The following is a 26,735-nucleotide window of genomic DNA, read 5'->3' as shown; positions in this document are numbered from 1 at the left end:
AAGCTTCTTTGCCGTAAGCTTTTAGAACCCTGGGTAGCATAATCGCCTTGGTCGAGGTGAAATTACAAAATAAATCAATTTTCTCACTTGTTTTTTGGCTCATTGTCAAAATGCGGTAACATTCGAATTAATTGTTCAGTTTATTTATATATGGACTGTGGCCTTGCATGCGCGACGTAGGATGGCTCGGTATTACCAAAGTTACGCGATTCTTAAGCCACCTCTTAACCAAACTGTGCCAGAAACTTTTCCCTTTACCTACCTATTAAAGGAACATAGAAATGAAGAAGAGCGTCGGCATACATCGTAAACACTGCGCACATTGGTATATTCGGACCGAGTTACAACGACTAAGTACTATTACAGTGTGATCGCCGACACTGCGTGAATTTTTTTTCAAAATTTTCTCATTACAATGTGTTTTGGAAGAGTCTTTCGAAAAACTTCGCAAAATCGATTTAAAAGTGATTACAATATTACGAATATAATGTGGATTTTGATTACAATATTTCTCAACTGATGATATCAGTTGAAGCTACCCGTCTATTGCATATTTCCGATCATGCACATTTGTATGAATACTTTCATTTCTTAACGCATTGTTGTTCAAATGCTTGGATTACATTTCAATTAAATAATTTTATTAAGACAATTGAATGATTAGTGACTTTGACTTTGAGATCAATAATGAATAATAAATCGTTTCAAGGAATTATTTTTATTTTGTTTTAAACCGGTTTGTGCGATTTTCGTTTATATGGAAAGCAATAAATGTAACGGAATAATGTGCAAATAAACAATACATTAACAGACAGTTGTCTGAGTCTTATTTTTGTTACACGGCTTGTATATATAACAAGTTTTAGCACACATTAAATCGTTTCGATGCAAATCAATTAATGCGAAGTCGAAAAAGTTTGTTCAGATGCGATATGCATTCAGCTCGTTGTGCGTGATTAATCATAATCAATATATAAAATTATTTGCGTAAATGCATGTACGAAGGTGCTCTCTCTCCGATAAACGATTATTTTAACTGGCAACACATTGTTTCCTTTCGGATCAAAACCAAGAAGATTTAGCCAACACCAGGCATTTTATGAGCAGCGGCCCTAAAAATGATGAGGTCTAATTCAATTTCAATTCAATTTTAAATTTGCAAATTCCATCACAATGTTTCAAAACTTGCGATCTACGCGGTGAGGACGGAAATACATGGGCAGAGATCAGACGGGCGCATGGACAGGCGAAGCGAAAACGGGTAATAAAATGATTTCGAGTCGGTAGGTATAATGAAGGAGCCCTTTTAGGTGCTGCGTATATACACACAAACGGAATGCACACTGCGCGGACGCTCTACCACCATTGAACCATTGATTCATTCGCCCCTATGCTGGCAAATTTGATGTTTGCGCATTACAACGAAAGCACTCGGCAAAGATTTTATTTGGGTAGACGTCCTATTCTAAAAGTTAATCCAATTGACAATTTTGGGAAAGCATCGAGGAAACTCAATACTCTATGGCAAAGGAGACATGTCAGGGGCTCGTTGAAATTCGGAGAAAATTTTAAATATTTAATGAGTAACAAGAAAAAAAAGATTAATTTTCAATTGAACGAATGAATATGAATTTTCTTATTTCTATATTCAAAGCATTCTCACAATTTTGGGATTATTTTTTTTTTTGCATTTTTTCCAAATCTCTTAACAAATATTTATGTTTTTTCGCAAAGCGAAGTGTGTGCTTTTTACGACTGTGTATTATCTATAACGACTCCTTCTTATGATTGTTTTTAGAAATTCACAGTATTGGCAAATAAAGGCAGATCGTAAGAAATCCTTACGATAAACAATCCACAATTTTTTCTTTTCGCTGAGGGTATATGAAAAATATTACATCTGCACCAGTAATCATTTTGAAGCTCGTACTTATACAGCAAAGTACAGTTTTTACTATTTAATCTGTTAAGACTTAAGTTAAGACCTACGGCAAATTCCACATTCTACAAAAAAAACAACTCTATATATTCGTCTCATACATCCGTAGAGCGGAGAGTATTTTTCATTCATTAAAGCCATGTATAAAAAATATCTCAATTATTTGCTAATTATACTTTACCAAGAGGTAAAAAACAAGTGTGAAAAAATTTAGTTAATCAAACATACATTGTCGCATTGAATTAATTGTTATTAGTCAGTGTATCACTCAGTCATTCATGACAGCATCTGCAGTAACCAAGCGCTTAAGTTATACGCTTTTCAAAACTCATTAATATATATATATAAAAAAGAAGAGAAACCATACAAAATATGACGGAAAAAGCCGCCTTCTTAGTACTCTGCTTTGTTATTCCGTGCACTTCTCTTAAATGGAATGAAAAATTTTCGTGGAACCTTACCAATTTATAGGTCGTGTGAGTGAACTGCAACGCGTCCAATGCAATTTAATGGACTAGTAAATTGGTTTTCTTTCAGTAGCCTTGAACAATTGTTTTCTTTCTATCTCGTATGCCATAACATTCGAATAATGACTAATGAAATGCGCGTTTTATGGCAGAATTCGAATTAAATTTACAAATACTCCTTTAATGTTTTCGTTCGTGTTGATGGTCGCTCGACTGGTAACCGGCAACATGAATTGGAACAATAATATGTCTCTGAAATTTGGCTCTAACAACCGATCGATATTCGGTCTGGATTATCGGATAAGCCAATGGCAAAGACAGTAACAAGGCCACAGTTTGTTAAACAGTATATACTTCGATGTAACGAACCGTTATGATTTTAACAAGTATGTAACCGGTTAACATTTGACACTAATAATAAACAATAAACATATGTATTCATTAAATTATTGTATCTTCTTATATACATACACGTGATTATCGGCCATCGGCGCAGATAACCGGAAAAATTCCCATGAGTAATCGAATTGAAAAGTTTCCGTGAATATCTGAGAGGTAGCAGAGTTTCTTAGAATTTGCACTGCGTTGAAGTTAAGTGGGATTGTTTTTATGTGCGGATTGCATTATTATATGTTGTAGTATTATGTGTTATATGTCTATATTGATATTCGCTTTTTCAGAGGGCCCTCGATGGGTGTTAAGTTCAAAGTTGTTATTTTTTCGAAATTTACATATATTTTATAGGCTCCTTTCGTCAAGGTCGTCCTTTATCGAGTACAGTTGTATTTGGTGAAATTGATTTTAAGGGGCATTGTGGAAAAAGTCGAAATAATCGAAGATATTCACTTTTAATTTATTCGAAATCAATGTGTATGAAGAATGGCTAATAAAAATATGGTACGGCAAACTTCGTTTTTCTTCGGTTCTTCCGTTTTTCGTCCTCGCTCTTGCTTCTCTGCTGACACCAAAAGAGCGTTCCATGGCGACCTAGTATCGATGTCAAACGGATGGATTTAAAGTTACCGCGATGTGGTAAATCTAATCTTAATGAGTATGCTATGACTAACAAACAGTTACAATCAATAAATAATAGACTCCCCGCTGTAGTAATTGTAGATTGTTGCCGCACTCACCGCAAGTGTTTTTATTGTGCTATACATGAATATATTGAATTTTTATATTAAGCGTTTGTTACCTTTTAAGTATAGCAGAGAAGCTTCAATTCCCATTTTAAGAATTAGGTCAACAGTCGGTCTGTCAGCTTGTGCTTCACTCATATAAATTATAACTACATTATAAGAAAATAATCCAAGGTCGCACCTAGACCATTATACCCAGCCGCTTGTGTGCGAAACTTGTTTATGCCATTTTCAACTTTTGAACTTGAGAATGTCTGATTGAAAAATTATATCTATTATATAAACTTTTGTATCTGTCTAGCTTTCGCTAAAGCAAATTTTTTTGAATCTATGCATTTTTTTTTTTTTTTTTTTTGTATAAATTATCCTTCACAGGTAACGATCACATGAAGCATAATGTTCTCTCCCACCTGGTTACTTTGGATGTTGTATAAGGTATTTAGGGATGAAAGTAATTCATGATCTTACATCGTTTGTTATGTGGATGCGATGAAAGGAACTGTGAGACAGAGAGTGTTCGTAAACGTGTTTCATTGTAATACTGGCTTTCACCCAAAAGTAATTGTGACACTTAGGTTATCCAATGTTCTTACTTATGTTGTATGTATGTTCTTACTAATATATGAAGTGTATTTACAAAATCCCAACTATTAAGTATGGAAATTTTACACTAAAGCAAATCCTTAGGTCACCAAATATTTTCTTATTAATTGCATATCGACAGATATTTAATAAATAACCGGATTACTTTTGTCCAAAGTTTCACGACAAATTTGATTGATTTGATTTGCTCAAAAACCAACGAGAATTTCCAGGTTACTCTGTCTTTCGTATGACCTTGATGCTTTAGAGTCTTTAGGTGGTGAGTTTTTATTAGTTAAAAAAGGGAAAAGAAAATTCGCACTCGGATCGTAGATACAGTTGAAATCGCCGATATCCAAATAGGCGCTTACTTTAGCAGAACTGTGGTATTAAAAGTATTAAAAGTGAGCTGCTTGGTAGGTAACGGGTAGACATTGAAGAATAAATAGACACTCTTTGAGGAAATCAGAGACTCTCGTTAAGACCCAAAGCCTCTTCTTTCATAAGCTTTAAAACACCTGTAGACAAAACAGAAATGTAGTCGTTTTGCCTCTTAGCAGATATCTCCAAAGTAGAAATGTTAGCACTAATGAATTGGCCTTGGATCTATACCGAATGCATGGAAATACAAAGTAACGGATTTGCTTCGTTAATTGTGTTAAATCATTTGTGCAATGAAATGGGCAAACTTTATGTCACAGTTTCGATTAGATAGATTGCAAACCTTAGTTCTTTGTATAGTTGTTTAAGGTGCGGATTACTCCATTTTTTTGTACACTTGCATTTAGAAGAATATGTATATGAAGAATATGTTAGGAATATGTATGTGAAGTGCATCCTTTCTAAATCAGTTCTTGTGACAGTCTCCGTTTTAACATAATACTTGAGTGTGTGCATATGAACATGTCCTATTTGCCGTGAAGGCCAGCTGCAAAAAAAGTACTTTCTAGATGTAATACTTTTGGATACAGTTAGCTTTACTTAATAGCCTTGGTGTAGTGATAATCAACAATTTTTTTGCCACATTCTGTACATGTATGAACAGGATGGTGATCAGAAAGAAAGAAATCTGGAAAGAAGAATAAGGAGCACCGACAACTTGAAAGGTGTTGCCAGAATTTTATGTGTTTGCTGATCGAGCGTTTATTATAGCTTCCGCCATATGCCATCTATAATTATAGTAGCTTGGGGAATTAATTCCGAGGATATATAGCGACTTGGTAGTCGTGATTCTTATCTACTACACTTTATTGGTTAACGAATACCTAGGAGCAATCGTTTGTAGCTCTTTGGCATCAAAATTTATTTTACTCTTAAAGTTACACGCTCTAATCGCATAAAATTGGTAATCACGATTTAAAACGTTTCATACCCGGTGTAGTGTTATGAATGTGAACTGTCGCCTGATGCTTTCAGGTATCATTTGTATCTCGTCCAAGAGAAAATACTTTTTTTTTATAATTCATACAAATAAAACAATAAAAAGATGACATAATGCAGTTCATTAACGTGATTAATTTCGTGCATATATAATGTATGTATTAATCAAAGATGTATATTTCTATGTGTGTACATTTCAAGCATTTACGAAAACGCCATATTTTAGCTGAGTGTGGACCATATATTGTCGTGGTAAAAAGCCCCTTCCTCTACTACCAGTCAACACAAGCCGCAATCTTAGAATAGGAAGAAAAACACAATGGGTTGAGAGTTCTCCAAATAGATGTCATGGCATTGATTGTTTTTTGATTGATTTTGATGTTGCTAAACTAACAAAAAAAATATATATATATTTGTCCGATTTTGAGTCAGAAATTCTGATAGCAGATTTTGTCAAACAAGGCGGGTTATGATGCCTTGTTAGTACGTATTAAGGGTTTAAACTTTTATAAGTTCTACAGAACTATATTCCTTTCCTGCCGATTTGCACCTGGAGCAAAACACATTCCTATCCGCCTTAATTGAAGAATAACTAACTATACATGGACAGCACGAACTTAAACGTATTTGTATTTACGAAAGAACAATTATTGTATTGGAACAAGTTTTGTGCACATTTTTTTAGTAATTTTTCCAAAATCAAGTTGTGGCCCGACAATGTGCACACAATTGGGCACAACTTTCTATCTTAAGCAAAACACTGTCCAATATTCACGAAGTGTAAGATATGTATTTTGAATAAGTTTTTTTTTAAAAAAAGTGATGCCGATTCTAGACGTACAGTTTTTATCTCTCGGAAATCTGTGAAGAATCGGCTGTAAAATCGGCTTAGGTAAATTAACCAAACCGGTCCTACATTTCTTACCAGAGAACACTTATATGAAACTATAATTGAAACTTAAAGCTTAACTTAGGTGGTAAGAGTTGAAAGCGCTAGAATTACGACCAGCTACAAAAACATGGCCTTTGGAGAAACGTGGTTAGGGTTTGAACTGATGAAATTTCTTTGAAATTTTTCCATTTATTATTACTATGCAGTATCTGCCCACCATCATGCGTGATATTGTAAAAGAGAGCAATTTTACGCGCAAGTTACGGAATTCGCTGCAATAAAACTTTTTGAATACCCTTTTTGAGTGTGCAAGGGATCATTTAGGATGTGACAAAAGATGACGAAAAAAAATTATATAGTACACCATCATATCTCATCATTACAATATAGCATGTCGTGAAACAACTTTCCCGTTGCGACTTAGCGACTTTGTTCAGTTTTAATTCGCAAAAGTATATCTCGCATTAAGGCCACAGCTACGAGTGCGTAGACCGTAGGTGAAATGAAAAAAACGCAAAGTGTAGCCAAGAGTTTTGGAACAAAGAATTAGTTGGAAAGCCTATCCAAGATTTTTATTGCTTATACTACTCCTTCCTTACAAGTATCAAGAAATGAGAACGGAGAAAATGCATTGATGTTAGTAAGCTGATTCTCAGGTAGAATTAGGTCGTAATTTCTCTTTTTATCTAAAAATTCTGCTCAACTTTTTATGAGACTCTAAACAGATGTATTAATGGATTGTGCTATATATAAATAATATTTACTTGTACCGTTATTCTGGAGCGAATATTGTGAACGAAGCAGGGAAAAAATAATTAATTTGGATACATTTATAGAAGAAAGAAAGCGAAAAAATTTAAAGTTAGACACGATTAACAAGAAATGATTTCAGCTGAAATGTATTATGGCTTTAAATAAAATAAATGAACGTCCATTAAACACTAATTAAGTAGGAGTCGAAAGAATTGATAGAAATGTATCCAGTTGTTAAAAATTCAGAAGATCAATCTCTTACCAAGGAGAACACCGAAGATCATTCACCCGCTATAATAAATTTGTTTTCGTCAAAAAAATTATTTTGTTCTTGACCTTTGTTATTTGATTCGTGTACTTAGGTATATAATGTACAAACTTATCTAACAATGCTGAAAGATATCAATTCCTGCCATTCAATTTGTTAAAAGAAATCTTAATGTTATCAAAGTAATATGTTTAATATGTACTTAAGCATATATACGGACAAATTATCTAACAATATGTACGCCAATTATTTAGCGATATACAGTGCATGACAAAACACAAACACAGACACACTTTATCCTAAAATAAAATGCGAGTTCACTGCATAGCAACTTTTTGCGTTGATACGACATAATAATATTCTTCAAACAGATGAAATGAAAAAAAATTTAGTAAATTCTCATAATTCGCAGTTATTGTGTCAGCAAGTGTAGGCTTATACAAAAAGTATAACAACGCAGCACATATCATTGTGTTGCATAACAAAGTGTGCAGATAACAAAGTATGTTTATTTATAAATTCTAGATAAATGTATAGAGTAGAGGATTAGACATGAAGAGGCCATTTATTGATTTCTTCTTAAACCACTATCTTGAAAAAATAAATTACATAAGAAATACATATGAGTAGTAGTGTAACTCTGGTGGAGTGTTATTCATAAAATTAAAAAGCGACAAAGACGTGATATTTTTAAGGTATGCTTCTTGTTCTTATTTGTGTGTACCTTGGCAAGGCAAACCGCTATTTTAGAGAAGGAAAGAAACATAGCAGTCAATAATCTCGCGGACTGAACCCCTTAGATGTTATTTCCGTCAAGGAATCCATATTATTTTTAGAAGGTAACTTCCCTGAATGCCTGATGCTTGTCAAAATTCCATGTCATTTTGGCTATTTGTTTATGTATAGTCACGTGAAACTGACTGCGATAACATTTAATGTGCAACCTTGAAAACAAAGGCTTACGTACAAAACTTTGTTTTGTATAATTCAATTTTATAGCTTACACCATTTGTGATAGAAGCGCATGTTAACCTTATGCAGAATATACAACGCCGATCGTTGCAGAATCGCTTTCTGAATCAATCTAAACTTGTCTGTCTTGTTTTCTTATGTCCAACTTATAGGCCGCAGTTTATGAGATATTTTAATAAAATTTCGTACACTGACTACTTGTTCGACGCTATTTTGACATTCACTTCGGCGTAACACGGTTCATCGGTTGAAAGCAGTGTCCGTGGGAGAAAAAACTATTTTTCATCTCGATAACGCATCACTTTAGATAGCGAACTCTGCCTATTGTCTCAATATCAATTGGTTCTGTAATCATGTATGCATTCTACAGAACTAGTCTATGAGCACGGTTACCTGTTTAGAAACCTGAAGATAGCAATCTGGCAAGTGGGGACCGGACGGCTATTTTGAATATCGCGACAAATAATATTGTTTGGAAGGAATTGAAAATGCAGAAGTTATGAATTAGTGCCTGTTACTAGGCACTGTACTTATTAACGTAACGATCTTTCGACATCTCTGATAATGATGACGGTATAACCGCTGTTTCCTTATTAAGTCACGCAGACACAGACAATGTACTTCGTTCGATTTACTTTTTCCTTTGCACCTTTCCTACCTTATGATAGAGAGGAATTATTTAATTTTTTTTCCTTAGCTGATCCCGAGAATTTTTAGCACAGAAAGCAAACAAATTGCATCGAAAACTTTCCGCCCATTCTTTTACAATTGATATACGTATGTGTACGCATATGCACTTTTTTCAATTTCATTTAAGCGTAAACTATTGAAGCTATTCCCGGTATTTTTTTGACAGACGGCTAATTCGTTTTGAAGGTCAATGTGTGAAGAGAAGTAGTCCATGTTCTATCAATTCTATTTTCATTAGAATGCGTTTTGTTGATATTCCTAATGGGCACACTTTCGAAATCATTTTAGTGTGGAACTACTATTATTCCACTATGTTTTTGCATTGATTTATCGTTTTTTTTATATTTTTTTTTATTTTATTTATTTTTTTTAAAGATATAACAATTAATTCACACTGAAGTGGCAAACTTTGTATAAAGATCTTTAACGAGCTGCATAACCAGACGCAATGCCTATATATTATATTAGCAAACAAATGAAAATATTTGCGGATGCAATAATGAAGTAAATACATTTTAATAAGATTTTTATTAAATATCAAATACCTTTCATTATCGTTTGCAAAGCAATCTTGAAGTACTTCGAAGTCTCTTGCATTTCAACTAAACAATTTTAGTAACGATTTTATAATTATTTATATTAGTTTTACTATCGCTATCATCGTCAAAGTCAACATCACCTAAAATGTGTGTGCACGAATAAAATGAAACCAACGTTAAGACGGCTGTGTGTGCATGAGCGCAAAACAAAATATATAAATTAAGGTTAAATATATGAATGTCGTTTAAATTAATAAAATCCTTTTCAGTTTTAAGCGAAATATGAAAATTTATGCGGATAATAATGACGATGGTCATCACGATCATCATCTTTGGCCTGCCTAACTAATCTTTTTCTAAATCGTAAACGTACAAGCGTATAATTTATATGCCCGATATGCACATTGGTACTAAACTGTCGACAGTTAAAGAATTGTTGTCAATCTGTTTATTATCATACCGTCGGATTACGCATTTAGATAAAATACATATCGCGACGTGGCGCACATAACAATTATTCGATGTCTATTTAGAGTAATAAACAGCAACTAACTAACATACATGTACGTAAGAATTGTTATGGAAATATGTACAAATACGTGATACGAAACGCATACCAATAAGAAGAGATATTCTTAGAGAAATTCTTTTTATTTGTTGCAAAATGTTTTTGTTAATAAATTATTATACGCAGTTTCATACTATTTGTGAATGCAATATAAACGACAATAATTGCTTGCGTTGGAAAAGGTTCTTTATACTGCGGAATGTTGCACACACAGCTTTGCATGCATGGTTTAAATGGTAAATAAGTACGCAGCACATTTAATGGTAAAAGATTCGCGTTAGCAAATTTTTTTTCCTACGGCGAAGCTTACCTAATTTATGTTTTTACGTTGAAGCTCGCAACCAAATGCTTTTTCTAAACTGAAAAACGAGCAAAATACAAAAGAGTTTATGACGCTAAATGATATGATCCGTTGTACAGCCCTGTTACCTATCCATCCGCAGATCAGAAGTTCGACCCGCCTGGAGCGGCTCACTAGATAGCCTCCTCCTCAAGACAAACGTATAAAGGAGTATTGAAAACGTAGGCCACAACGTTAGATCCAGCCTTTATTATAAGTTTCACAAGCGTGGCATTAGACATTTAGTTCTTGGCGTGGACTCTTTTTTTATGCCTTTAGTTGACACAAAAAACCTTACCCGAAATGATAATTTTAGCTTCCAAAAGAGAAAAGTCAGATAGAAGCAACTCGGTTTAACGCTGGGCTTATTTGATGGATGGCTTGAAGGCTTTCATTAATGACTCAATCCCTTAACGTAACGCCAAACATGTTAATCCAAGAATTATAATCGTATTTAGAATATACATTCGCCTGTAAAGTTCGCGCTTACGATCATTGTCGAGCATACGCTTTATACATACCACCGAAAGCTGGCGATACATTCATTTTGTCGAAACGTCTGCAAGACCTTCCGTGACACAGTGATAAGGCATATACGTGTTTGATCAGTATCAAATTCTGCGTGGATTTAAGCATCTCCACCCGTCCGTTTGCCTGTCCGTCTACCTATCTCTTTGTCTGTCCGTCTATCTGCGTAATATGCGTGGTAAAATTTCTCCTTCACCCAAAAATAAATGAAAAAAGCTGGTTTTGTTGCTTATTAGCACTACGCTACAATAATAGTAAAAACTTGTATATTCTATGGACAACCTTATAGCGTCTGTAAGAAAATGAAACGATCGTCTAAGTCCCTCCTAGAGGGCTTCTGCTTAGCAGGCAGAAAAAGAATGAAAGGAAATTAGACGCCCCTGCTCTGATTTTTCATGACGTGATTCGTCGAAACTCTTATCTGAGATATTTGGAGATTCCACTATAAAAATTTTGCTTAAAAAAACACTAGCACAAGTTAGGATAAATTCTTTGTTTATAATCTTATTTGTATTCATTTATTGCAATGTTATTACGCGGAAACTACGAGCCGTCACAATTAAATTCTTAACTTTGTACAATACAGTGACCACGTGAAACCATTTGGCGAAGATACTAAAACCCGCCAATTTGAACGTTCTATTAGATAAATTGCTTACCTTGTTTGAGATATCATCCACAAGTTCGAATTGTAAGTCAGCTGTGGATTTCGTTCCCAAAGTTTGCATTTGAATATTTTCTTACTAACAATTTCCTAAACGCAAATCTGTGCTTTTGCTTTTTTTCGAAATTTATGTTTTTTTATATGGCTAACTGTGTCAATTTATTTTTTAAAATTACAACAAAAGTTGGGTTTAATTTTTTATTATATATACCTGTACCTGTCAAACCTAAGTCTTCCCTAAAACACTGGGTTGGAAATCTCGTAATCTATACTCTAGACATGCTCGTGGGCATTTTAACAGCGTCCGTTTGCTTGATAAATATGGCTGCCTTGCATTAGCTTTCAAACTGGCCTATATCTTGGTCTCAAGGTCGCAAATTACTGGCTACACTTTTTCAATTAGCCGTAAAACATTGCAATTAATTGTCTCCTGGTGTACGACTTTCGAAGCTTTATTTATCATATTTTTCAGTAGTTCGTTTCTCTAAATCCTAGACGTTGGATATAGCTTGGGTACGTCTTCGCATAAAAACCCATCTTCATCTTCACATCGATTCATTTTCGCTCATTGTGATAAAGTAAGGGATAAATAACTTTTAAACGATTCCACAAAACTAAATGAAATATTAAAAAAAAAAAAAATTAGAAAGTAACTTCCGTAGCGAATGAATCTCACATACACACCAACAATAATATCTTTAACGTGCCTTCTGTTTATTGTCCAAAATTGTATATAAGATAAAATTTAACTTTGGATCTTTTAGTTCACTAAAAAGTATTATAAGGAAAAATTAATCCTGCACGTTGGGACGTCCGCCGTACTTAATTTAGAATTAACAAATCTAATTTGTCGTCTTATGCTCCCCAAATCCTTTTATATCATACACCTATCGACGGTATCGTTAGGAAACAATTAATCCATCAGGTTGTGGTATCGATCATATTGATTTCAGAATTAATGCATTTTTAATCAGATGATATATCTTCATTTGAGGAATGTAGAAAATAATTTTAAACATTTCGCCTTGTTTAAAAAACTCAAGTTTTTGCTTCTGGAGACAACCGGGGTTGAGTTCACTTTACCCTTTGCTGCGGGTTTGTTCTCCGACAAAGTTGGCCCATTTTCGACATCAACGTGCGTGCGGGAGCTTCCAATATTTCTACCAAATTTGAAATCGATATCGTACGTTTTTCCGAGCACGAGGCATGGAAAACACATACCACACTAACGCATAGGCGGACAGTCACGATTTCAAGCTGACCAAGAATGTATATATGTATATATATATATCCTCTTGAGGATCTCCGAAATTTGCTTTTGCGTGTTACAAACATTGGTGTACCTCCATCCTTGGGTGGTGGACATATTGGAACGAATGAAATGAATTTCATTCCCTAGAGATGTCTCTCCAATATTCTTTCAAGCAAAATGACCACTTTCAGTCATTAAGGAATCCTGGATATCTTCTTGTCTATTGAATCAATACGATAGTATGCACGCACATAGCAAAATATTTTGATTATCTTCTTTTCTGCCCACTCGGTAAGCTATCTTGCTTACCGATCATCATAGAAACTCTACAAACTGTTTACAGGTCATGGACAAGCTTTGCGAAAAATAAAATCTTGCTTCACAATAAGTTACGACTTTGCACCCTGGCAAGAGTAACTATTTAACACCCTAACACACTAAAGAATTATTTTTTAGGTCACTATTTTACGCGTATTCCAATTTTCATCATAAAACACTACAAGTTACATGTTATGCCAACATAAAAACGTTCATATGGAAGGAAGTTGAAAGAATGGTTCCATTGCGGTCAAAGTTTCCGCATTCATTTTCAGCGCTCTTTTTCACTTATTGACGTATTTTAAAATGTGAGGTCTTACAAGGGAGTGTTCTTAACAATGGTTCGATTCGTACCATTTTCAATATCGTTCATCGCTACAATACGTAAAAACTTTGCGACTTGGCGACGGGATAGGCAGAGAGAGAGGCAGACAGACAGGCAGAAGGGGAATTATACGATTGGTATAATAAAAGTTGGACTTATCTCAAGGCGGTCTGAGTGTTGCGCATACTTGTACAAACTTTATATACCATTACCACAAGAGGTATAGCCTATAATGAAATGATATAATACGATATGACTAGACCGAGTAATATAACTAACTACGTTGACCGCTGACAACGTGTGCTGTGCAATGTCATTAAATATTTACTAAGATAAATTGCAAAATGAATTAATGAGATCACTTTTAAAATAAAAAAAAAAAAAGCTACAAAATTTAATATTAAGTCACCTTTTTTTGTAATTTCGTAGCGTTACACAGTGACTTGGGTTGAAAATGAAAAATAGATCTTTACTAAGCTAACGTGTTTGAGCTAAATATTAGATTTTCTTCGCACTTGAACACAAAAAGTGAAGGAGGCGCACTGAGGAACACATGCCCCACTTTCCCAAGTCTTCAATGTAAAATTTTAAACGAAGGCATCATGCATAGTCAGTCGACATGAACATGAAATCTATGCAGCGACTAAGTAAGAAAAAAATTTTGTATGCAGACGTACATAAGTGAAAACTTGTAGGCACAGTACGTCATCCTCGGCTTATCTCAATGACACTCAATGTTGAAGCCATCCCATCTCATGCATTTAACATAGAGAAAGTAGAGGCGTATCACCAAGTAAGTATATTATATTCAATAAAATTGATTATAAAAGTCTTCCATATCAGATGTTAAGATTCATACATCCTGCGAAGAGAATTCGTACATTTTAGCCCAAGAAATCCCAAATAGAACGTGCTATGCTTCTACACTAGTATTTATAGTAAATATTATTAGTTTTGTTATTGTTATTTGTTATAGCAGTAACGTTCTTAATAATGCCAAGAAGAATTCTTTTGCAAACGAATGGATAAATGTAACATACGTGGTATTAGTTAATAAAAGCCTTAAAAAACGTCAAATGTGTACGAAAATAAAGGCATAAATATAGTCCATAAACACGAAGCATATGATACATACATAAGTATCTATATATTATATCTAGAATATTAGAATAGAATATATATATATGTGATATATATAGAAAGTAATTTGAAAAGCTTTTTCTATTCAGTTTGGCTGATTTTTTGTTCAATATGTGAAAGTGCGAAAAATAGCCGGGATAGCGAATTAAAAAAAAAAATGTGTTCGTCAAAATTTACTTGTTCGCGGTAAAATTATACCGCATTCAACGCAGTATTGAAGTCCAGCTAATGACAAGAAATTATGTTTTATGCTTTGAATTGACTCAAAATGTCTTTACCGAAGTGATGGCGCTGTAGTAGCAGGAAGAAATCGTACAAAATGTTATCATTGCTTGTTTCATCATGAAAATTTCTACATAATAATACTTATATCGAATCAGCAGTGCGGCCATTTTCCCCGAGCACGTACGTTTTCAATTTGACGCTACTGCTTTGGGCTTCTCCTTTCTTGAGCTATTTAGAGAACTACACTTCGAATATAAATAACTCGTCACAGAACTTTTACGATATCTTCAATGACTTGACGATTTGGCGATCTAGCAACTTTGTGAGAAACTTAAGGCAAAATCCTTAATCAAGTCGCCATTCGAAGCAGAAGTCTTAAAGGTACTGTATGGCAAATTGCTTTCGCAGTCTGTACTCGGTGCGCCATTACCAATTTCCAGACATAATTACACAAACAATTGTACGTATCTTAAATATATATTTACGCTCTGCAGTACATGTGACACAGTTATGTTCAGTTTTTGCACACGATTTTAGCGTGATCGTGAAGGACTTGAAATAGACGTTTGAATCGATGCTTGTCAGTCCGTCTATTCGACTTTCCGTTCACAATTTTCCAGATATTTTGATGAAATTTCATACATTGATACGTCTTTTGGCTCAAAGACGAATCGAATTGAAAATGGATCGGATGACCCTCAATATTTCGTAACGTTCCATCGTCGAAGGACGAGAGTTATATTATATATATCTTCTTAAAAGGTTTGCGAAGCAAACAAGCAAACTTGAGTGTCCTTACACAGTCCTTATCTGCTCTTGGTCAGCATCAAATTCTGAATCGGTTAAAGTACGCCTATCTGTCCGTCTGTTGTAAACATTCTCTCCTGGCCACTAAAATGAATCTGTGGATTTCATATTTGGCAGAAACATTTGAAGTTCTTGCAGGCAAGTTGGTATTTAAAGTGGGCAAATCGGTCGAAGACACACCCATAGTCCCACGTAAACTAAGAAAACCTCTGTTTTTCAAAAGAATGAAAAGTTGATTTTCGCATTAGTCATACTCTAAAGTACATAAATGTACAAAAAATTGAAGGCATATTCTATGGCGTTGCTGTAGTACCTGTACTAAAATGGGAAAAATTGACCCATTAACCCATCCATATACCATAATACTTATGGTATATGAAAATACCATTTTTTGAATACATTTATAACGCGCAAAAAAAAAGCTTCAGAAACCTCATAGATAATATATTGAATCTTGGCCAGTTGCAAATTCGTAGCACATCTCAGCATGTCCACCGGTTTGGTGTCGATCTGTCCGTCTGTGCAACTGCGTGGTATTTGTGGAAATTTGGAAAAAAATTTGAAAATGAACCAACCTCTTCAAGGAACACGGGATACATCATCGACATGTCTTTGCAATATAAACTGCATTTCATTGCATGTTACTCGTAGAGCACAACACATACATCATATAAATTTTCGCTTTTATTGTGTGAAAATAGGACAATTCAGCCGGGCCCACCCAATGTTATAAAGTATGAAAACTTAGTTCGCTTCGGTTTTTGGGCTTTTTTAGGATAACGGTGATGGGTACAAAGGATTCGACCACGCCCAAATATAATTTTCATACCCGTTGAGATATACAAACATTCAAATCTTTTATATTGCGAACCAACAAAAGAGCTTAATGGCAAAAACTCTTTAAGGTTTACTTATGGCCGTATGAACGTTGCCAATTTGATCGTTTAGCTTAGAACCGCGTGTTCAATTAAAATAAGATTCTCAAGCCATTTGGTTACCATTTCGGTTCAAGAACGCAAAAAAAAGATTTGCATGCAGAAAACAATCAAATTTTTATCGTCTCTGTTGTTAAATTTAGTACAAGCCGGTAAGATTCTATCCCGCTCTGTCAGGAATGCGCGAAACTTCAGAGGAATTTCTTTAATTGAGAGCGTTATGAGAATCACATCTGTACTGACGTAGCTTGTAAGAAATTGTGTGTCATATTTACATTACATATTGGGGCGATTTACAGCTATTGCGCTGGTCACTGCGGTCGGATTACCGTCGTCAACTTTTATCTTTGCAACTATTTAACCTTGTATTCCACTGTTTGCAAACGTAAGCAGTTCAGCGATATACTTTGAACAGATGAACGAATAGACGAAAGCAGTATCGAATTTTACAATACAACACTAATTTGAAAAGAAGTGAAGCACTTTTAACGAAGGACAATAGCGTTGCGATTCCACAAACATGGTACGGCTTCCGTGGCTTTTCGGCTTTTGCGAAAATTTGGAAAGTCGCAGAGGTACCTAAGATTTTCTCACAGTAAAAGAAATAAAAGAGGAGAAAAACGCACTAAACCCAAGAGAATAATCACAGAAGCGTTCCATTTCCTATTCCCAAATCGGAAATTTCCGATTCTTTCAAAAAGTATATAACATCAAGACGGATAAAATGTATGAATGCGGAATGTGGTTCACCCGCAAAATGAAAAGTTTTCGCGAACGTAGTAAATATATTTGCAACTCAAGAATACTTTGCATACACACATCTTTCGTGAAATTATATATGTACATATATATATGATGTAGAGATATATAAATATACAAATAAATCAATGAGAGAAATGAAATAAATGTATGTACGTGAAGCGTAAAAGAAAAATTCACGAACGATATGAGTATACAAAGTCTACTTAAATCGCATTAATTTGTTAATAATGATAAATTAAGTAATTAACACAATATTAAGAAAAATATTTAAATTCGTACTACGTTATAGAAGTAATAATATTTACTTGCAAGCCGTACAAAAACAAACAAGATATTGTAATCAACTAGGGCCACAACGTTTTTGCTTTTCATATAGTTTTGTGTACACATTTATCCTAAAATTAAAAATATGCTAAAGTACTCCAAAAATTATTGGAACTATTCGTACTAATGACGTAGATAGATTTGAATATCAGTGCGGAAGAGTAAATTGATGTGAAAAAATATTTAAAAAAAATAAAATTCTGGAAATATTTAATAAGTGAAATCCATCTATCCATCAGGAAAGAACATAATAATGTTCAATGTGTCGATTTTATGTTCCATGATTTTACGAGGCGGACGGACGCATAGATCACTTACTACTGTGTATAAGCTTCTACCCGACCTTTCAGCGATGAGGCAGGTGCGCAGAAATAAAACCGACTATCTCTTAACCAGTTTCATTGATTATATTTGTTTTATAAAATATTGTATTGCATACGTATTTAGAACTCCTGCACGTAGTTTCAAAACACGGAAGAGCGGAGCTACACACATGTGAATAAGTCTGAGAAGGGCGAAACACCGTCGTAAGATTTTCATAAAATAAATTTTTTTGCTCTTCGCTTAAATGGTTCCTTAAGAAATTCAGAATGACATAAAAAAACGCTTATGGGCAAAAATTGTAATTTCCGACTATAGTTATATACTAATATGCGAACACTTGAACCCTTAAACAGGGGTTCCTCGAAACACGTGCTTTGGAAACGACACCCAGCATGATTTCAACAACTTTCATTCACATTTTTAAAAAGGCGATCAAAACAACAAGGTACTTAGGAGAGGTAGACTAAACTATTTTTAACGTAACTTACAAACAAAAGGTTGACTTTTTTCCGAAAATTGACATAAATAGGGGATTTCATACGGAAACGCGCCAATCGCACAAAAAGCAATAAGTTAAAAATGCCCCTCCTCTTCGCCGCTATGCGCACGTGGCTTACGCTTTTCTTTTCTATATTTAATAATCGTTTTCTTTTTTAATATTTAATAATCATGATTCTATTGCTTTTCCTTCCATCCCAAAAAATAAAAGGCGCGCTTTTTTAGTCTGTTGCGGTTGCTTTTCTTTTCATTGCACGCCAACATAATTTTGAGTTCTTCTTCCCTGGGTTATAAAAATGAGAAATATATGTACGCATAACCGAATATGTTTTAAGCTGAATTACAATTAAAGTACAATTTCCGAATCGAAATTTCAATCGGACATCCGCATATTCTATATATAGAGTAAGGCTCGAACGGGACTCCTAATTCAGAGTAATTTTTGCTGACGTTTTGAAAGCTAATATTATTAAATGCATTTACTTATTGGAAAAGGGAAAAAGACTAAATTCACTTTCACATTTCACAATAATAAAGCGTTCTCAGATTATTCATTCTTATCGTCATTAATAAATTATCATAAACAATTTCTTATGTATGATTAAAATAACTTATTTATTACTTCTTTTTAATTTAGGTTCTTTAAAGTTATTTCGTTTATCACTTAAGCCGTTCGCATAAGTGCACGCATCAGTACTTCGAATACCCACCTTTCTCTCTTTAGGTGCTCCGTATATATATATATCGTGCTATTGTTGCAGTATCAAAGAAGCAAAATAAAAAAGTAAAGAAAGGATATTTATGATAAGAAAAACCAACAACAATAACTGCAAGAAGTTGTCAATGATATTTCGAGCTTGCAAGTTTTACGATTTTTTGAATTCTACGCGAAGCACTTTAGCACAATAATATCATAAAATAATTTTTATTATTATTACTGTTATTAACATAAAATCACTTTCTTATTGAAATTATTAGCATTGGTTGAAATTTACGATCTGTGCTCGTCGGCTTTTCAAAATAAACTGTTTGCAATGAAAAAATCACAATTCTGAAGACAACACTACGTTGTAGCACAACAGCGATAATAATTAACAACAATTGTCCGCTGCTGTACGGTGATCGTATGTTCGACAAGAAGAGAGAAGAAGAATATGTTTGAAAACGCTTTTACACTTGACTAAAGGAAAATAAAAAACACAATAACGCTAGAACGCGTTGGTAATGATGTGCTCACTGCTTAAACAGGTTGTTTATGAGACTCTTAAGATAAAAAAACAAAAAATTTATATTTATTTTTAAGCGATCTTTCGTATTTCAAACATACATATATAAACATATATATATATATATATATACAAGCACACACACACATATATACATATACACAACGGAAAATAACGCGCGTTTTTCTTTTAAAAAAAACTTCATTATTTGTAAATTTTTACTTTATTGTAAAAAATTTTAACGAACAAACCTGTAACTCACTTCAGTTCAAACTTTGAATGTAACCATGACAAAACAAAAAAAATCCTATAAATATATAAAAAGCAGTGCATACACTGTTTCTTATTAAAATCGATTTTAACCTCATTTTCATTCGTTATCATAAAAAATATTCCTCTTGTTAAATATATAAGTACATAAAATAATCGATAAAACCGTGAACTTTCTATGGGGGCTTCGGGGGCAGTAAGCAACTTTTCAATGGTTACTTTGAAATCAAGTTTTTTTTTACACTCGCTTAAAAATTTTAATTACACTCGCTTTATAAATCTCCGATTATTGGAATGATTTTGAAGTTTATAAAATTCAAAGATTGAACCGAGTAAAAATATTGTAGTCGGTCAAGGCCTTCAATTAAATACCACAAATTTTGTGCAATTATTCGACCGTTTTTGCCGAATTTTTGACATCAAAAATTAAACATTATTTTCATGCGAAGGAATACTTTTCATAAAAACCCGCATATGGGACGATATCCAAAATATCGCATGTGATTCAAAGTTAACAAACATAATTTTCTTCACAATTATTTTATTATTTGGCAGTTTCCGTCATAAAAAATATAAATTAGACTTTCTCTTCATACAAGGGCTTGCCTTTCACGACAATCCTTATATATGTTGGCGTCTAAAAAATATACCTATGTGATTCAAATTTCCTGCTTTTCTGCTTAGTAAGGAAAAGCGCCCCAACCGAAATAATTTAGAATAACGGAAGTAAGTTACGCAGCGAGTTTTGTCGAGAAATTTGAATATTGCAATTTTTTTTCCATATAACGACTCTTGAAAATATGTAAGTGCGGTCCAAATCACTTTCAATAGGGTTGGTCTTTGGGTCAAAACACGTCAGGGTACGCAATTGCATCAAAATATCTCAAAAATTGCATCACATCAACATATGGACAGACAGAATGATTATGAATCGATCGATATGGTAAACGGTAGGTCCTTCTTAAGCTTCTCTGCGTATTACATAAGTCCGCATAAACTGGATATGCCCTGTACCACCCAGCGCAAGCTTTTTGTCGCTTGGTTTTTCTTTTAACGATTAACAAGAATTTAAAAATGTTCTTTACGGCAAAAGCTGATTTTTGGACTTTCAAAAAGTATTACCTGTGAAAGAAAGTTAAAATTTTTGATGCCGTTTTTTACTAAAATTTGATAAATAGACTCTTTTGAAAAGCACTGCCCCTAAACTGATTGGATTGTGATTGTTTGCTACGCGATTGCTTTCGGAAATCAAACGTTCTAAATATGATTTTATTAAAATTTAATCAATAAACTTTGATGTTAATTTTAAGGCTTTTTATGCCATTTTTAGGAAGGATTGATCTGTGGCCTCAATTTCGATTCGGAGATATTCATTTGCTTTAAGATTTTGAGCTGCACCCGGGGGCACGGCTAGCTCTTTCACTTGTGCATGTATTGGAATAGTTCCAATAAAATCTGACAAAAGAAATCTGAAAACTTGGCAAAGTCCTCCTCGCCTATTGATCTTATAACTTTGACCTTGATTAGCGAACAAGTAGCGCAATACACTCATGTCGTGGTATCAAAGAATTGCCCCCTTTTCCACCAGCCCTTCAAAGCAATTTAGATACCTTTAAAAATGTGGACAAAATACCTACAGATCGACCATGAAGGTAGGGCCTTAATGTAAGCATTTATCTGTTTAATTACATTTTTTCCTTTAAAACCAACATCTTCGTGTTTCAAGTGAATTGTAGATAAAATATTATTTTTTAAAATTCGAAATTAGTCGCTAAAAATCTTGTCAAGGCAATCAACTTTTAACAAGTTTAAGCATAGACTTTTCGAATTTAACATTTTGGGCGCTTTAAATTCTTCTCCATGTACATTGTTGATTACTCATAACTTACAAATGGGGAGATTGTTTTAAACGCAATTAGAAACGCAAAACTCTCCTCCTTAGTGTGTAACAACAATTGCTTAATATATTTTGTTGGTCATTGCCATTAATTGTTTCCTAAGATGAGCACATGTTCGTATGCAACATTTGAAATTAATTACTACACGCATTATAGGGGAAACAGATTATTATATCATATCGTGAAATGTATATAAATATAAAAAAGCATTTGTTTTATGGCCTTTTCATTCTCGGCGAGACCTTTTACAACTTGCGGGGTAGCAACGCTTCAAGCTTTCTGGAAATCAAGCTTTTTCTTTTGTTAATTGAATTAACAGATGATTTGAATTTTCTAAGATGTGAGGAAAATCGTTATTTACTTAAGAGAAAGTTGTTGTTTGCAATTTTTCCAAGCGCCTCGACTCTCTTACTTATTGCCCTTCTCGACTGTCATAGATTTTCTTAGCTATTGATTTCTAATACTCTCCGACGTCTATGATTTAAGTATTTATGTTCATTTAAAAGCTTCTCCAAACAAAGACACGTTAATCCAACTTCATCGAAGCGTTCGTTGAATAAAAATGATGCCAAAAACCATTTTATAACATATTTCGGAACCTGCAATATGTTTTTGTCGAAACATGATTTTTCAAAGTGACCCACACAATATCAAAAATTTATGTTTTTTCTTGTGGATTTCTTAAGGTATTTTTCAAAACCCCGTATAGAAGATTTTCGAAAAGTTAAGATGTATGAGTTGAACATTACTTTACTTTTATAAATTGGTATATTACATTTATAAATCATAAAGGGGTAGCTTTCTTTGATCGAAAATTTACTTTCCATTCCATCATTCGTCAGGCTTGTAGACTTAGAGCCAAATTTTCGCCACTTGTACTTTGGAGCAAAGAGGCTTTTAATTCAAAGGTGCCTCACGCTCTAATGTTGCCCCACATTCTAATATATCTTTTTTTTTTTAGTTCTTAAAAATACGCTTAATAACCTCTTCGCATATAATTATTCTGTAAAGAAGGCTTTTTTAACATGTTATGGATGAATTTGCCACTAAGCTTGAGATCAGCATTTGCTGATATAGCCATCAATTACCCTGACCGTAGCAGTTTCAATAACCGAAAGCGAGCGAACGGACATGATTACATGAATTTGAAATTAAAGAAGAATGCAGTCATTTTTTTTTGGTTCCTAGCGAATATTATATATCGTGTTTTCGCTGTACTGTCAATAATTCTGTGTAGATGCAGTATATAGATAAAATATATATAGATGAATACAAAATATAGGCTCGCTACGTTATGGATAAACTACTTAACTTCGAAGAAATTTGCTAACTTGTCGGCCATACACAATAGAGCGGTAAAGTAGTAATTTAAAAATAAGAATAAAAGACCCGGCTTCCTTCGGTCATCGCTTTTAACTGATGGGTAAATCACCAGCTATTGAAAGTAGTTTGGATTGGTCCATACTTTCGATCACTGCCCATATAACGACCTACTCTGAAGAGTCGTTGTATCGAAAAAAATCGTAATTTTTAAAATTTCTCAGCAAAAGAGGCTAAGTAGTAGCATTTCGACTTTGGACCGGCTGTAGCAATTTTTGAAGCCCCTCTCATATAATGAAAACTGAAGTTCATACGTCAAAAATGTATGATTTTCATTGCTTCATTACATTTTTCATTCATTCATATCATAACAGCAATTTAGCGTAAAAAATTGACTGTGCCAAATTGGGACCATCTTGCCTTTTTTTTTTGGATCCTACCTTAATAAGAATTTTCACGAAAATTGATCCTTCGTAGAACAGAAATTTCTAAGTTTGAATATGCGGTGATGAAAATTGACCCATAATGTTGTAGTAATTTTATACAAAAACGAACTCTATTAAATTTGGACCGTCTACGCCTATTTTTGCCCTGTGTAAGGATTATGCTTTTACTACATTAGTCCGCATTTTGGACGGGCTTCTCCATAAATACGCACTTGAAAATATGACTTTATATAGAAACAAGATCTAATTTTTGCATTCTATTATGAAAATAAGAAATGTCTTAGACAATGTGGTGCAGGGTATTTCGGCCTTGGCTGACTATAATGTTCTTACCCCTTTTTAATTTGTTTTCTGAACTTTTGTTCCATACATTTCATTTATGTAAATTTGTATGATTGTTTGTTGTCACAAAAAAAAAAAAAAAAATTAAAAGGGATGATTGATATTATGAGAAGAATGTTTAGTACTTTAAAACCTCCATCAGTATCGTCGAAAAGGCGCTACTACGCTTAAAAAGCTGCATTGAAAAATAAAACGTTTAAAGCAAATCTGAAGAAAACGGAGTATATTATTTACAGCTGATCTGTTTAAATAAAGACGACAAAAATAAGTTAATTACACTTTTAATGTTACCATGTATTCCAATCCATTTCAGTGATGTAATATTTTTAATTTTTTGTTACAAAAATTGAATTTTGTATTTTTAAAAAAAAAACTATGTACATACAAATTATTATTAAAATTATTACTATTCTTATTATATTATATAAATAAATTATAATAATAAATTAATTATATAAATAAATAAAGTAAAATAAAGAAGTTTTTTGATTATAATTTATGCAAGTGGTTAGTGTGGTTAGTAGTCATTTTGTAGATGATATTTGAATTATAATCTATGCAAAAATTGTTGAGCTTTTTTTGTAAACAATGTAAAAGAAAAAAACCGCTAACGGATTTCAGAGAGAAATCAAAGCAAATCAAAGCATTTTACAAGTGTGTTTGACAAAGGGAAAATTACCAAAAAGCAAATCAAAGCATTTTACAAGTGTGTTTGATAAATTTAAAAATTACCAAAAAAATAACAATAGTTGTTAACAAAAAAGTAAAATTATAAAAATTAAAATAAAATTGTGCAAATATTCTTTATGTAGTGTAAGGAAGTGTCCAAAAGAACAAAGCATTAATAATTTTTACTGTGTTATATAAAGTTAACAAATTAGAAATTAGGTGTATAAGAGACGAACTTTAAAAAATATAAGAAAATTGTAAGAAATTAAGTAAGTACATTTTATTAATGTTTTTATTGCGTATACGATATAAAGAACATTACGCGGTGTTTCAGAATTTTGCCTGGAAAAATTATCTTTTTTCTCGCATAAGGAGGAAGAATGCTTATTTGCTGATTGATGATAAATGCGTAATAACATATCAATAATTGAAGTTGACAATTTGATGCGAAATTATTTTAAAAGAGAAAACAAAAACACCAGCGTTATAAGCAGTAAAGCAAAAAATTACAGCAATTCTTCAAATAAATTTTCTTCCAAAGTTAAAGAGATACAATAATACGTTACATTAATTGATTTAATTATAGCATATTTAAAGGCAAGTTGTTTTTAAAATACGTTCTTGCCATACGTAAATAATTCTACGAAACATTTATCGATTTTGAATGAGAATAAGAGAGGAAAGAGTAATCGTTTCGTGTATTCAGACATAATATGTTTCTCTTTAAAGTTCAATCCCTCTTTGAGTGAAAGAGAGGTATTTGCATTTGCATTCATACTATGGTCATAAATTTATTATTACGCTTACGACAAAAAAGTATGGCTTGCGACAAAAAAGTATAGCTTACGACAAAAAAGTATAGCTTGCGATAAAAATGACAACTACAACAATGTTATCAGTCGACGTTAGCAGAAATTTCAAATTAGTGATGACATGAAATTTGTTCAACACCATTCATTATATATTTGCATTTTTAAACGTAACTAAAATCTGATAAATGCTTTAAAAAAGGCTGCAGCTGACTTCTCCTTATGTAACCTTATGTAACGCATCCAATCCGTTAGTCTTAGTTTAATTTCAAAATCTTATTAATGCATTTCAAGCGTTCAAAAACGGTATAATTTAAACAAAGAGGTCGGGTGCGCAAAAACAAAGAAAGAAATCCCAAGCTAATTGTGAAATCAGAAAATGTGACATTAAACTAAAGCATTCGAAGCCTCACCATCACTTACAGTCGACTGCCAGCTAATACTGCGGGATTTGGATGAAGAAAAAGTTCAATCGTTGGAATGTAGTCGCAATGAAGCTTGAAACATTCTTTATTGATATTATATTGATATGGCGACGGTTATTAAGCTGTACAACACATACAAAGTCCGATATTGTTTCTCTTGTTTCTCTTTCTTTGTTTGCACAGAATCTACTTGCATATTTAATTTAGAGTGCATTAAATAAACGTAATGAATTGATTTTATTGTATGGGCAACGGTTTGTCCAGAAAACTAAACGGAAAAATTGTCTTTAATATTCGCAGTTGGTCGTACTTGTCTCGCCGCAGCAGATCCACAAGAAAAAGTGGAAAAAAAGCACCTTCGCCCCGTCGTAATCGAAGTTCCCCACATATCCTTTTATATGCTTTGTGCGTGTGTGCGACTGTTATGGGTAAAAATTTGCCACGCTCGTCGTAAATCTGATTTTCACACATATATATATATATATTAAACATATATCAAATTTCATAAAAAATTCAATGTTCCGAAATCATCGTAAAATCGCCCTATTTCACTTACATACATATTCACTAAATTAGCTTCCTTCATGTGCTTTTTATTTTGTATAAGGTGAATCCGTGATTACATGGATATTGCAAGCAAATTATTGTTTTCTAGTTTTATACAATTTTTATAGGCGTGGCATTCGATTTTATCCTATT

General features: G+C 33.3%; 1 protein-coding gene across 5 annotated transcripts in view; it reads right to left on the bottom strand.

Moving 5' to 3' along the window:
* Positions 1-19,925, bottom strand: part of LOC119640351 (aquaporin AQPAn.G) — a 31,482-nt gene extending 11,557 nt beyond the window's left edge. For 2 of the 5 annotated variants that reach the window (XM_038038305.1, XM_038038310.1), the window contains exon 1: positions 19,342-19,922. The gene's annotated coding sequence lies outside the window, so the exon portion shown is untranslated. Of the gene's footprint in view, positions 1-19,341 lie in introns of all 5 variants that reach the window. The other 3 variants (XM_038038307.1, XM_038038308.1, XM_038038306.1) reach the window with 2 other exon arrangements.
* Between the last annotated feature and the right edge of the window lie 6,810 nt (positions 19,926-26,735).

Source organism: Glossina fuscipes, unplaced genomic scaffold (assembly GCF_014805625.2).
Source record: "Glossina fuscipes isolate IAEA_lab_2018 unplaced genomic scaffold, Yale_Gfus_2 121, whole genome shotgun sequence".
Classification (NCBI taxonomy): domain Eukaryota; kingdom Metazoa; phylum Arthropoda; class Insecta; order Diptera; family Glossinidae; genus Glossina; species Glossina fuscipes.
Note: the sequence above shows the minus strand (reverse complement) of the source record. Positions and strands in the feature narration are given on the sequence as shown.